This window comes from Rhodnius prolixus, unplaced genomic scaffold, assembly GCF_049639745.1.
Source record: "Rhodnius prolixus isolate KJV_2025 unplaced genomic scaffold, Rpr scaffold_8, whole genome shotgun sequence".
Classification (NCBI taxonomy): domain Eukaryota; kingdom Metazoa; phylum Arthropoda; class Insecta; order Hemiptera; family Reduviidae; genus Rhodnius; species Rhodnius prolixus.
In genome coordinates, this window is record NW_027411593.1 from 22,265,278 (window position 1) to 22,279,375 (window position 14,098).

Consider the following 14,098-nt stretch of genomic DNA (forward strand, 5'->3'; position numbering starts at 1 on the left):
ATATGAGAAACCATGGTATCGTAGTAACTGAAAAGTATCAAAACAATTCTGAAAGGCGCTAAGAAGGAAAATGATACTTTACCATTCATTAATAATCCACGTGTCCTGATGCTCTTTTGACAATGTTGGTCTTTGGGATCATCCACTTATTTATTAAACGACTTTGAGACCGCTGATGTGTGATAATTAAAAGTGAGCGCTGCTGGGGTCAAGAAAATGAGTGTCTTTAATACAAGAAGTGATAATCTGATAGAATGTCTACACACATTGATATTGCCAATTATCATTTACATTAGGAAATCTTTGAGTTATTGGCTTTTTAAAAAATCGGATTGGACAGTATGAAAATCAGTATAGCTATAATTCTTTTCTTATATTCTTCACTTTCCTTATATATAATTCTTGTTTATTTTTCGAATACCCAGGCTTGGTCAGGTGTTTTTATGAAACTTGCAAAAAAAAGTCATTAATATTATCCACCTAAGTCTGAGATTGGACTTGTAATTAAACCGAAGAAGAGTAAGTTAATTTTTCTCAATAGAGGGAGCTCTAAAGTGTCAAGGAAGAGGAGAGTGGTGTTCAATTAACTGTCGGTAATGAATCCTTTATGTATTAACCTGCCGCCTTGTACAGGAGAAATTGTATTGAGAGATAATGTCGTTGTTAAACTCATTGAGAACCGTAACAAGTTGACAACTTTCCATCTTTCACGGTCAGTGGATAAAAAAGTTAAAAAAATTAAACACCAATTTGTCTTACACCTTTATTGCTCTTGTTTCAGAAAGTTGCCATCATTAAAAGATGAGCAAAAGCTGCCAAGATCGCTTCTCAACATCTGCAAGCTCTTTGCAAAGCACTATTCTGAAATTCCTCCTGGATCATGGGCGAATGCTCTGGAAGACGTAAAAGTTATCGAAAGCAATAGAATACCAATTTCAGTGGTGTATAAAGAAGAAAGAGTAGTTATTCAGGGTTGTAGTTTGGTTCACAAATAAAAACCAGAAAAATCGTGACATTTCTGATGAGATGGAATAAAAATTGTCATTCCTAGCAGAAGCAGTTATTATACTTCTCTCACCAGCTATAATTAATCACCTAATTACTGAATACTTTGTTAATATTGAGGTATAATTTAATTATTACGTACATCAATTCTATGCTACTTCACATTCTTTCACACAGTACATTCATGTAGTTTAAATATCAGCGTTATTCTGTAAACACCATTTTACAGTAAATGCATGCTGTAAAGGGAAAAAGTAGTGTTTGGATGTTTGTTTTAAGATGGAGTTACTTTTTTTCTTTTTCTTTTAACTGAAGGTGAAACAACATCTGAGTTTATAGAAACCCTGATCCTTTTTCAGTGTCTGCCGACCTCCGGACATGTTCTATCATTACAAACAACGCTGTCCCAACAGCGAACAGTCAGCTGTAAGAAGCTGCTAGGAAGAAAAAAAATCTATGGGCCATCAGCTGGATTCGAACTAGGGATCTCCGTGAAGAAATCCAGTATGCTAACCAATCCCTTAAGTGGTAGTGTTAAACAGTTAACTGAGACTTGATGATCAAGAAGGTTGGTTCTATATTTTTAAATTATGATATAAAAGCTGATTGAACACTAAGAGTATTGAAGAACCATGGTTTTAAGTTATCATAGATTATAATATTTCAAGATGTCGATGAGTTGGACAACAAATTTCTGTGTATTTACTATATTTTTCTTCCGCAAAGACATGTTGACTATCATATGTACTAATCACATGCATTTATGGACGCTGTAAATGATCTTTTTTTAATACTTTAAATATTTATAGTTCCATATATGTTGCAAATTGAATTATTTAAGGTACATATTCAAAACAATATTTAAAAGTTGTTACCTGTTGAGGTAGGAATATTTCGATATCTTTTTGTATCAAATTTAAAAGCATGATTTTTGTGAATTAGTTATGTAAATAAAAACTGTCTAGCTTGCTATGTATTTGCTAGAGTAAATATATTTGGATTGCGAGTCCAGACAGACTACTTTCGTAATAGCCGACGGAAACCAGAAGAAAGAGCGGAAGCGTAAAGTCTAAGCGGTTGGCGTCTAGTTATCTCTTCTCAAGAGATAAGACAGAGCTAAGTGGAATTCTCTGTCTAAACACAATACCTGAGTTATTCCTTTGAACGTGATAAGTTTTTGCTAATAGTATTTATTACAAGTACGGGTCGTTTGAAAAGTCCGTGCAAAGTCAGAGAGAGAGCACCACTGGCGCGTATCGAGGAAGTTTCAGCCAAATCGGTCTATTTCTTTGTGTTTGGCATTCGTTTGAATCGAGGAAGTCGAGTGATTTTCAAAAAATGGACGAAAAAGAATTTCGTGTGTTGATTAAACACTACTTTATGAAAGGCAAAACGCCTCAGGAGACTAAAGAGAAGCTTGATAAACATTATGGTGACTCTGCACCTTCGATTAGAACAGTTTATAAATGGTTTCAAAATTTTCGGAGTGGCCATATGGGCACAAGTGACGCTGAACGTTCTGGACGCCCTGTTGAGGTTACTACTCCAGAAATCATTGATAAAATCCATGATATGGTGATGGATGACAGAAGAGTGAAGGTGCGTAAGATTGCTAGTGCTGTGGGCATCTCGAATGAACGGGTACATAATATTTTGCATCAACATTTGGACATGAGAAAGCTATCCGCAAGATGGGTGCCGCGATTGCTCACGCTTGACCAAAAACGAAATCGTGTGAAGTGTTGCAAGGACGGTTTGCAGCTGTTCCAGAAGAATCCGCAGGACTTTAAGCGTCGTTTCGTCACTGTGGATGAAACATGGATACATCACTACACACCTGAGACCAATCTAAACAATGGGTTACCAAGGGGGAATCTGCGCCAAAAAAGGCGAAGACGGTTCCTTCGGCCGGAAAGATTATGGCGACTGTCTTTTGGGATTCGCAAGGAATAATCCTCATCGACTATCTGGAAAAGGGTAAAACTATTACAGGTGCATATTATTCATCGTTATTGGACCGTTTGAAAACCGAGCTGCAAGTAAAACGCCCACGATTGGCCCACAAAAACGTCCTTTTCCATCACGACAACGCCCCAGCTCACACCTCAGCAGTTGTGGTCGCAAAATTAATGGAAATAGGGTTCCAACTCGTTTCACATCCCCCCTATTCTCCAAACTTGGCTCCTTCGGACTACTATTTGTTCGCCAATATGAAGAAATGGCTGGCGGGAAAAAGATTTTATTCAAACGAGGAGGTGATTGCAGAAACGAATGGCTATTTTTCAGACTTGGACAAATCCTATTATTCGGAAGGGATCAACAAACTAGAGCAGCGTTGGACGAAGTGTATAAGCCTAAAAGGAGACTATGTTGAAAAATAGAAAAGGTTTACCCCAAAAAATTAAGTAGTTTTTATTTTTACACGGAATTTTCAAACGACCCTCGTACAGTTGGTAGCTCGGCGGATCCTATGTATGATAGGTATAGTTTTTTTTATTTATTCATTTGATTAGTTTCAACTGGAAACGAAAATGGTTAAGTTCCCTAACTTTTAGCAAAAATATTTAGAGAATGGCTTCTTTTCTAACTCCATAATGTTTGAAGATTAGAGGTAAGTTAATAATCTTAGCCTCTTTCATCCCTTGTTCAATGTGAAAAAAAATAAATAAATATTCAACAACTAAAAAAAGTTCAGCATATTTTAGTAATGATTTAATAAAAAAACATTTTCTAATTATTAATTCAACAAAATTTCAGGCCATGTTTCTTGTAGATTGGAAAAAATGGAAGTTTTGAACGAAGATACTATCAAAAAGAAATAATCAATTCCAGAGGAAATTTATGCATTTAGACTTAAGCAAATAGTTTTATGAAGAATCTAGAATTGTGCGAAGAAAGGTTCCTTTTAATTAAGATGCTTCTTGGCTGTTAAAAGCCGATATTTTTCAGGTCAACAAATAAATGCAAAAAGTAAAGCAATTACAAAATCTAGGTGGAAATATTTAATATGATATTATTAGTATTTTTAAGGTTCCTGAGAATTATACTATCTTTGTGGAACTCTTAGATGTAACAGAATTAATCTTTTAGTTTTACATATTTCTTTCTTTCCTAAAACAGAGGAGTGTTACTAAGGTAGCTGGCTAGATTTCATAAATCATTCTAATCTTCTGCAAACTAATTTTTCTATGAAGATCTAGAGGTCCAGAGAATGGAAAGAAAATTTTAATAAAAAAAAAATCCCACGAATAAATAATCATCCAATTTATCTCTAACTTAGATTTTTAATATTTACAGTTCATTATTTACTTCCACCATTAAAAAAGTATGGACAGTGTTTCAAGAAAATTTTGTATTAATAATTGAGTTTGTGATGAGGATCGCAGCAACAGTTTCATGTTACTATTAAATGAATTGCCAACTTCCAAAGTTTAAAGCATGTTTTAAAATAGTTTTTGAAATTTGATTAAAAATTCATTTAAGGAAATTATGAACTAGTTTGGTGACAGGATTGATGTAAATTGACGGAAAACTTAAAGAGACTTTTACATTAAGAAATCTAATCATGTAAATAAATGGAATTAAAATGAGTGGAGAAACTTTTGTACTACATTATTACAACGAAAACATGAGCTAATTTAAAGAATATTTATCTGATAAAGTGGTAGTTATGGCAAAATGTAACTTGATGATACACTAAGAATGGAATGCGGCTATTGAATACTGTTATCGTAGATTGGTTATTGTATATTGGGGATTCAAGAGTTAATTTTTAGACCCTAAGATAAGGGAAGGATGTTTCCCGTTGATCTAGAACAAGGATGAAAGTTCCTCGACTTCACTGTTCCTTTTACTCCATTATGCCAGCTTTATCTTTAGCTTTTCTTCCCACTGTAAACTAGAATTACTACTAATGTTTTTTAATGTGCAATATCAGAAAGTCAAATTCTGAGAATGAAATTTTTTGCCCATGCCTGATGTAACATATTCACTGAAGACAGAAAGCAATTCCGAACATATCAGAATTAAAGAAAGCAAGCTTTTAAAAGCCATACTAAAATAATAGTATTTAAAAGTTTAAATTCTTTTCAAAAGAAAGAATCACAATCCATTTCCAAAGGGAAATCTTTCAAAAGTTCTATTTTGTGGAACAGAACTGAAAACAATGACAAGCAAACATTCATAGAATACATGTAATTCAAAAGTGAATCCGAAATTGGAAAAGATTCAGTATTATTTAATTCAAACCAATTCTACTACAGATTCTTTCCAAAGAGGACTAGCCTCAGGTAAAGTAGATCATCAATTATTTGTTTTTTGGAAGGTTTTTTATTATAGACAAGACTGTTACAGTTAAAGTGACAAATTAGAAGTATCAATATAATTATTGATACTGAGAGAAAATCTTTGGTCGACTTAAATCAAAAGTTCTTATTCTCTCAAAATTGTATAGCACAAGGACTAGCCGGGAAATCATATTACTGTATAATTTAATTACTGAATCGTTTATGAAAGGTATAAAACAGCCATTTTAGCAAAATGATATTAGATTAGAAGGAGAATAATAGCAAAGGAGAGCAGCTGAACTTGAGATTTTATCGAATGAACACATAATTTATACAGTGTTAAGAAACACACTAAACAGAAACGTTATTGACCAAAACATACGCCCGGACCGACAGAGATGTAATTCTAAAGAGTCGTCCAAGTCCTCCACAGTATTCACTTCTGTAATTGCATGGAATAGTTTGTAGTTTTGTAAACAACTACTTCTCTTCGCCAATCAGGTTCTGATTGATCACTAATCTTCAACAGAATATGGGCACACAATCACTTCCTAAACAACTCATTTAAAATCCAATCTAAATCATTAACTCTGTCTACTGAGAACCTATGTAAATACCAGTTACATGTCTGCCTATTAACTTTTTTTTATTTTCTCTACAAGCTGTATTTCTAAGTGTTAAATAAAACACATACTTCATTAAGAGAAGTTTTATTTATTTTTTTAAATTTATTTACAATTCACAATGAACAGAATATAAAAGAACAGCAAATCTGAAGTATTTAATTATTTATTTTTGTTTAAGCTGGAGAAGAGAAATTGGACACTGCCCTCACTAAAGTTTTACACGAGTCAAAAACAACGATACAATCTGGAAATGGTGGACAACCTAGAATCGAAGAGTGAAAAGAAAGAAAGAGAATCGAAGATTTTTTGATATTTTGATTTTACACAGAATTTAAGATTGTTATGAAAATCTGCTTTAAAGTGGAACATCTGTAATCTGATTAATTATTTCTGATTAAAAGATTGGATGTTGTGTGAATTAAAAACATTGCTTGAATCCTTCAGTTCAAGTCCGTAAGACAAATCACTTTGAGTTTAATTTAATTGTTAAAGATTTTAATCTAATTCAAAACGTAAATCTTAACAGAACCTTTTTTCCGTTGTATAAAAAATAAATAAATATTCTGATTAGGAGGCTTTCTTTAACAAGCCTTTGAAAAGGTGTGTACTGCTAAACTTTCCTCACTCTCCGATCTTCTTAAACCTCATGAAATATGCAGGATCACCGCGATCTTGCAAATTATAATATTCACCTTATTTGTTGGCAAATTAATCTAAACAAGATAAAATGCGTGCAAAATACATTTACATTAAGACAACAAACCTGCTCGACTAATCAATCACATAAACATCGCTCTAAGGTTCGCTATCTGTTAGTCGGTTGTTAGTTTTCCACATGGTTTCTTAGCTTATTAAAATCGGAAAAGTAATAGGCAAAAATTGGTGGAAAAAGCTCTGAAGCTTAAAAAAAATGGGCAAAGGAAAGCTATTTCACATGGGAAAGAGGATCCATTTTGCCTTATTTAATTAGATGCAGGAATTAGCATGGAAAAAAGTTTTCATTTTCAGAAAATAGGGGAAAATTTGAAGGAATTAATTTTTATTTGTAATTTAACTTGTTTTGCTTTAATAATAGGAAAAAAGTCGATTTAAACATTGTTAATAGTTAGTCCTAAATGATGTGATTTTCTTTACAATTGAAATATTGCTGTTCCTGTTAATTTAAATGGCATGTTTAGTGAAGTGAACTATTACAATAACAGCACTTAATACAGCCATTTCTGTGAGTACCATTTAACTGTGAATATCAATTCAAATATTGTATTGACAGTAATGGTAGAATATTCCTCTTTACCAATTTGGAATTCACAACCCATGCCCAATAGAGGCCACCGCTAGGACGCCTATTGTTATTTCATAGTGACGAACTCGTGGGGCTGTATAATGCTGGCCAAGTGCTGCTCTTCCCAGCCTCAGTCTCCTCTACAGACTGTGGAGTTTCCCTTCTACATTCTAATGTGAACCTATTTTCAGTTTACTTGCTTTATACTTCATACATGAGGCTTCTAACCATTGGGATCGTATTCTCATACTAGTTCTATATGTTCCACACAAATAATTATAACTTAGCTTTTCATTTGGATCCTTCCATTGTTACATTACTTCATTGCTCTAAATTCAATATATTTAGACTAATTCTGCATATTTATCTCAAAGGTTCTACGCCGAACTAACCCAAACTTGCGGGAAAGCCACATCACTTTCCCTTACACTATTGTAACAATCATAAATGAAAGCCGTTCTTGAAACAAAGAACGTTCTTTAAAGGATTCGCGCTTACAAAATACTCTTTCTATTTGTAAGTGTCAATATTTATAATATTTTTTCTTTAATCCGGGACAATGTCGAAGGTGTTCGAAACAGAACACTTCAAAGGAACGCTTTCTACAGCTGTAGGCCTATAATTGAATAGGCTGAAGAGCGGACTAGTCACCAAAATGCATCAATTTTGTAGTAAAAATTTTTAGCTAATTACATATAACTCTACTTGTGTCCATAACCTTACCATACATTTCACAGAAGTTGAGATAGTCCTATCATACTCTAAGACAGCTCTAAGCTATCCAAACCGACGGATCTATGAAACTTTATACCTCTACTCAGACTATTACTGATTTACCCTTGCCCATTGGTGCTATTAAGACTGCCATCAATGTGCTGAAATCTTTTTAAAATTAAAAGCTAATTGTCGACTTATACAAAATCCTCAAGAAGTTGAGTACCCGATACTTAAAGACGGACAGAACAACTCACATATTGTTAAAGAAAACCCCATGAAGTGTAGATGTTGGATAATACCTGCATTGGATCCAGATCAAAAACCAGGATAATGTGTAACGGAGTTTATTCTCCCATAACTCATAACTCGTTTCTACAAACAATATTTATTGGTACCATAAATACAATTTATTGATACCAATATTTATTGGTACATATGTGGCAATAAATGCTTTAAATTAACAATTAAATATGGTATTTACCAAATTTTGTCTCTCTCTCCGAATCCAAAACCCAAAACCTGATCAATCAGCAAATTACACAATTCTGAATACTAATAATGTTCTTAAAGCACAAACCACATGATAGTTATTCCAATAGGTACTCCAAAATAGAAACACATACATATGTATGTTCTTGCACTAACAATACCACTGATTGTGGGAAAGAAAACAAAGCGACTAGGGGTTAAAGCCTAAACTATCACATACTTCCAAATTTAAAAATCAGTTAGTGATCATTTTAAATCTACACTTAGTATTGTGGGTAATATTGTACTTTGTAAGGTAGAAACTATCTGCTCAGAAAATTAAAGGGATTTTTTTTTTGTCGAAAAATTCAGTAAAATATAGTTGAGAGTTGTATTTTCAGCACTATAGACCTTTTACTGTGGTTTCAACCATCTTATTTCTTACTTGAGACCACTTGTTATTCATTACTGAGAATATCTTTTTAACGGACGTAGGTATGCAGAAAATGTATGCTGTAATTTACGACATATTTTATCAAATTTCGCTCATAACGTTCAGCCTACATTTAACATTTTTATCAAATAACTGGGACAAAATGATATACAGGCAAGAATATATATGGTAAGCCTAAGTGTAAAAAATATTACTCCACTGCGTCCCAAAAAACACTTGAAACCGTAGATTCTCAAATTCTTAGTACAGAACTCGACTAAAATTACTGATCCTGGATATATACAATATATATACATATGTTGTAATTCCCTCTGAGTAAGTAATAACCACTTAATTCCTTCTAAGTAATAACCACTTTAAAAGATAAAGATTACAAACTTTAAATAATGTTAATGCATCCGTTTTTAAGAAAAAATAATAACTTCACTATTCATGTACTCCTGCTTATACAATTTTCTACATAATTTACTTAATGGCTGCTTGATGTCTTCCATTTACAATAAGCGGTAAAAAATGTGGCAATTATTTTCCGCTATCAACAGGTGTTCGCTAATATAACATTGTATTTCCTTTTTCATTTGTGACCGAAATAAATATCACCTCTGAGCACGCCTCTTATACAATATTATTTTATGTAAATATTCATTCGTTCGTTTAAAAAAATATCAAAGCTTTATACTGAACAACCATGCCTATGTGTAACGCATTTTAGAGGGAGTGTATTTCATTAAAACATTTATTGCATTTTATATATTTGTTTAAGGTGAGTCAACTTCAGAAGTTATTGGTGCCAGCACTAATTGTCAATTTCAATTTGTTACACTTGGATGCCTAGTGCCTTTAACCTTGGATGCGTCTAAAATAATAACTTAAGAGTTTACTTCAAAATTTGTAAAACTTAAGCTTTTTTAACTGAACATATTTTCCCTTTTAAAACATTTAAATCACCTTAGAAAGAATTTAAGCAAAGTAATTTTTACTACTCAATTTTTCATACTAGTTCTTACTGTTAATTTATTTATTTAATTCTTATTGTTATTATCTTATTTTTCTTTTTATTTCAGTAGCAATAGGCTTGGTGAAAACTAGGTTATTATTATAAGTCAGACTGAATCGAGCAGCCCTAAAGGACAAGGGTTTAAAAATTGTGGAGAAGGAAAGTATGTGCTGATGTAGGCAAATACACCTTAAATTTCAATAAGGTTTCTGTAGTGTAACTGTTAGGTTTATGTAACCATGTAATGCCAGCTTATTTTATAATAAAATTCATCTAAAAAATAAAATTCTTTGTAAGAAAATAGGTTTCCAATTTTTTTTTAATTAGAAATCGCTAACGTTAAGTGCGAGACCAAACCAAAATGTGAATATAGACAGGAATTGTGAATGATGCGGGTAATTTCGGAGAAGAAACAGACATGAACCCACAGTAGAATTACCATATTAGTCCTTACACTAAAATATCGAGCAATCTTGTTTTAACAGCTGGATAAACCCACATAAATTACTCTCCCTTTTGGTCCCACGGTTTACCTGCCATACAATAATAGGCATGCAAAATCAATTTGGGTACGTAACAGAGCAAATAAGAAATTCAATCAAGTAATATCTAATAAATTAGTAATGCATACAGAAAATTAAATAAATCCTTGCAAAATATCAGTTTTTCAGTGATCGTTTATTTTTATTTCTTAGAAAGAATATTATATACATAAAAAACTATGTATATTGTAGTACTGGGTTCGATTCCCGATCTTAGGCCTTGGATTTTTTTTTATGTTTAATATGAAATCTAAAAAGTAGTAAAAAGTTGCTGGGTAGGTAAAAAAAGAATACAATAAATTTTCTTTTACATCCGATATGCCACAAATTTGAACATTCTATTAATTTCTTTTAAAAAAATCAAATTCAGAGTAGATGCGACACTGTAATTCTGGTTCCAATTGACGCAAAGTGTTTTTCCATGGTAGTGTCAAAAGTTTTAAAATAGAATATTAAAATTAAGCTTTCGATTATGGTTTTAGTTTTTTCAAGATGTTCCTTGTACAAAATATACACGTAGGTACGCCTAATTTTTTTTTTTCGTTCCAAAAATCTCAAAACATATACATCAATTTAGTGAAAACTAAATTTCAAAAATCTAAATACTAATGATCTCTTAATTCTAAGAGTGAGTGAAAAAATTGTAAAAAATACTTCATGTATAGATGGTCAAATAGTCCAAATAATACAATAGTTTTTACTTGATATAAACATTGGAGTACCAGAACCAGTTCTTTTCCTCTGACAAAAATAAGTTAAACTTCTTCATGCTTAAAAAATTTTTCTTTTTATATTTTGGGAAAAAGGACAAAAAACCCAATATGTATAGATGGTCTATTGGTGCATACGTATGCAAGCAATAGAGGATAGATTCATTTATTTTCTTTAGGGATATTTCCCTATACAAATAGAGTAAGTTTGCAATACATTAACGTAAACTTTCATTATTTTGGAGATATGAACATACTTAAACATGTGCACACTTGCATCTAATTTTTAATGCGCTTTGAAAAGTAATTTACGATAAAATATCTTCAACTGATGTTGCTCGAGTTTTTAATGATTTAATGGTGAAGTAATAGAGATCATCTAGCTTAACTTTATCTGAAATTTGCAGTAAATTGTTAACACTACTTCACGTTTATCTGTATTGATTGGTAAACCTAATATATTTCTTGGCAGCTTATATTTAGGGCAAATAATCAGAAAGTGGTAAAGACTGTCCTGGTCACGAGTATTACATACCGGGCATTCAAAGTCGCTTTGAAATTGTAAACGATTCTAAAGTAGAGAGGCTGACTCGTCCATAATTGGCTAATGCTGAGCTTGGAAACAGACGTTCTTTCATGTAAATATTGCACCCTCTACTTTTAAAGATAGAATTAAAGTGAGAATTTATGACTGTCTGAATATCAAGGGGTACTTTGTGCATATATTGGAGTATATACTAATGCGAAGTTCCATCTAGTGTGGCAAAAGTTTGATCAGTTCCAAAATGGAGTTTCGAACGTGGCGTTCTATTCCTTCTAATTTATACGACAAATTATAGAAAATTATGATAGAAAGCATTTCATACATTATAAATAAATTTATTTATACGTAAGTATATATATTCATTAGGATAGTTCTTAAAAAATAAGTAAAATTGTTGTCAGTATCCAAGTAGGATAAATTGTTTGATAATAGGTTTAGGTTTATTGAGGAGTACACTCAAGAGGGGCAACTTTGACCCTAGCCTAGGAAGATTCCCAGCAATTTTTTTAAATTCTGGGAGCCACTTTCTCTTGGTGGAGAAGGGTTTGAGCCGGAATTGACATTCGCGGTAACATTATGAACGCAAGCGTGACTGTAGTTTGAATAATTTTAATAGACTCATGTTTTAAGGGTTTAAGTTAAGAGTATTCACTCCAATTTAATTTAATGGATGAATATTAGTAGAAGAAATGTTTTTATTGGCTATGAAATTATTTCTTGGTTAATCATGTATGGTCTGTTTATGTAAATGTTTAATTAATGTAAATCCTGGTTATGAATTATTAATGTTAATTAGCAGTTGAATGGTGAATATTAAATAAGTAGATGGTACATTAAGGTAGAAGGCGTAAGGTATCAAAAATATAATTGTATTGAAACTGTGGTAAGGAGCTTTATGTTGGATACTAAAAATGATATTGAAAGTTTTATTCAAGAATTTATGGGCTATAGCCTAGAATCTCGAGTACTGATTTTAAAATTAAATACAACGGTCAATTGGTAAAATTTATCTCTCAGAATTCATAAAGATGAACTTTTAAAAATATCAATGAAATTAGCCCTCTGTATGTTTTTTCTCACTGGAAAAATGTAATATAACTTGAAAAGAAGAAAATATGTTAAACCTATAAAACTTACCTGAAGTAAAAAAAAGGAAATGTCTAAGATGTACGTATATTTACAGGGAAGACAGAAATTTTGAGAGAGCAAAGAAATTGGTTCAGCTAGGTGTAAGGTCTGACACTAACTGAGCGACGATACAGTGGGGTAACCTAACTAAACATGAAGCCGCAGCCTGAGCAACCACCCACCGATGCAAGCCATGTTTCACTTCCATTCATTCATAAGCAATACGGTGTGCCGTTCTCAATACCCAGCGACACAACAGTTCCATAAGGCCAGCACTCTGCCTAATATTTCATCAGGACCTACTAATTTCCCTGCTTTACCACCCACACTAACACTAACGCGTGTTTCTCCCGGTTAACATGTACATAAAATATAAAATCAAATTAAAGCTCACTTCTGTATGTCTACTAGAATAGACTCATGATGATTTATAATATATATCCGTTTCAAAAAGCCAAATACCGCTGTCTGCATGTATCCAAAATGGCTGCCCAAGAATAGTAAGAGTTTATGGCTATTGAATGATAGAAATTTACTTTTTTCACTTGCGCTTAATTGTAGTTTCGATAAACTTGAGGAGACCAACCGAGCGAAGGACGAATCTGACAGGATCTTGAGATAGCCTAGGGTAGATTGTTCAATAATCTCTTGACAAGACTAGTAATTGCTCGGTATATCTGAAACCATCTTGTTAACTGTTCGTTACCTACTTGCAGCCACCAGCTGAGTAGTAAGCATTGGGTCTTTAAGAAGGCGAGCTGTTCAATAAGTGAACATGTATAATTCGTTACAAGATTGATAGAAGATTCAAAAGTCAGTAAGAAAACAATTTTTAAAGAATATGGAGAAAAACTGCTAACATTTTGGAAAAATTTAGCAATTTCACTGATTTAACGCAAGAACCCTCGAATAGTTTCAGTATTTGGTCAATTTAATTTGAGATACAAGGAATTATTTTATTAATTGTTACATTTTATCAATTTGAAATTATTCTACAACTCTTTTCTTTTGCACATAGATTACATACTGTTTCAGGTATTCTCATACAATGATCCCAAGTCTCAGTCCTGCCTTATCTTAGATATTTTGTTTCCCTAGGAACCATCAGTGATGTATATGTTGACTGTATTGTTACTGACAACCACCTCACACAATAAGTAATGAATAATAAAAAATAAATAAGCCATTACTTTATTTTTTGTAATTTACAGTATATTTTCTTCAAATATTAGCTGAAATTATCCCGGTCAGGTTATCAGGTAGGTGTACCTTTAATGAAAACCACATCCTACATCAATGCTGATCTATTTATAATAACCAACATCTACTTGGATATGTA

General features: G+C 32.4%; 1 protein-coding gene across 1 annotated transcript in view; it reads right to left on the minus strand.

Moving 5' to 3' along the window:
- LOC141451029 (neuropilin-2-like) overlaps positions 1 to 13,059 on the minus strand; it is a 166,342-nt gene extending 153,283 nt beyond the window's left edge. The window contains exon 1 of the mRNA XM_074122042.1: positions 12,769 to 13,059. The gene's annotated coding sequence lies outside the window, so the exon portion shown is untranslated. The remainder of the gene's footprint in view (positions 1 to 12,768) is intronic.
- Between the last annotated feature and the right edge of the window lie 1,039 nt (positions 13,060 to 14,098).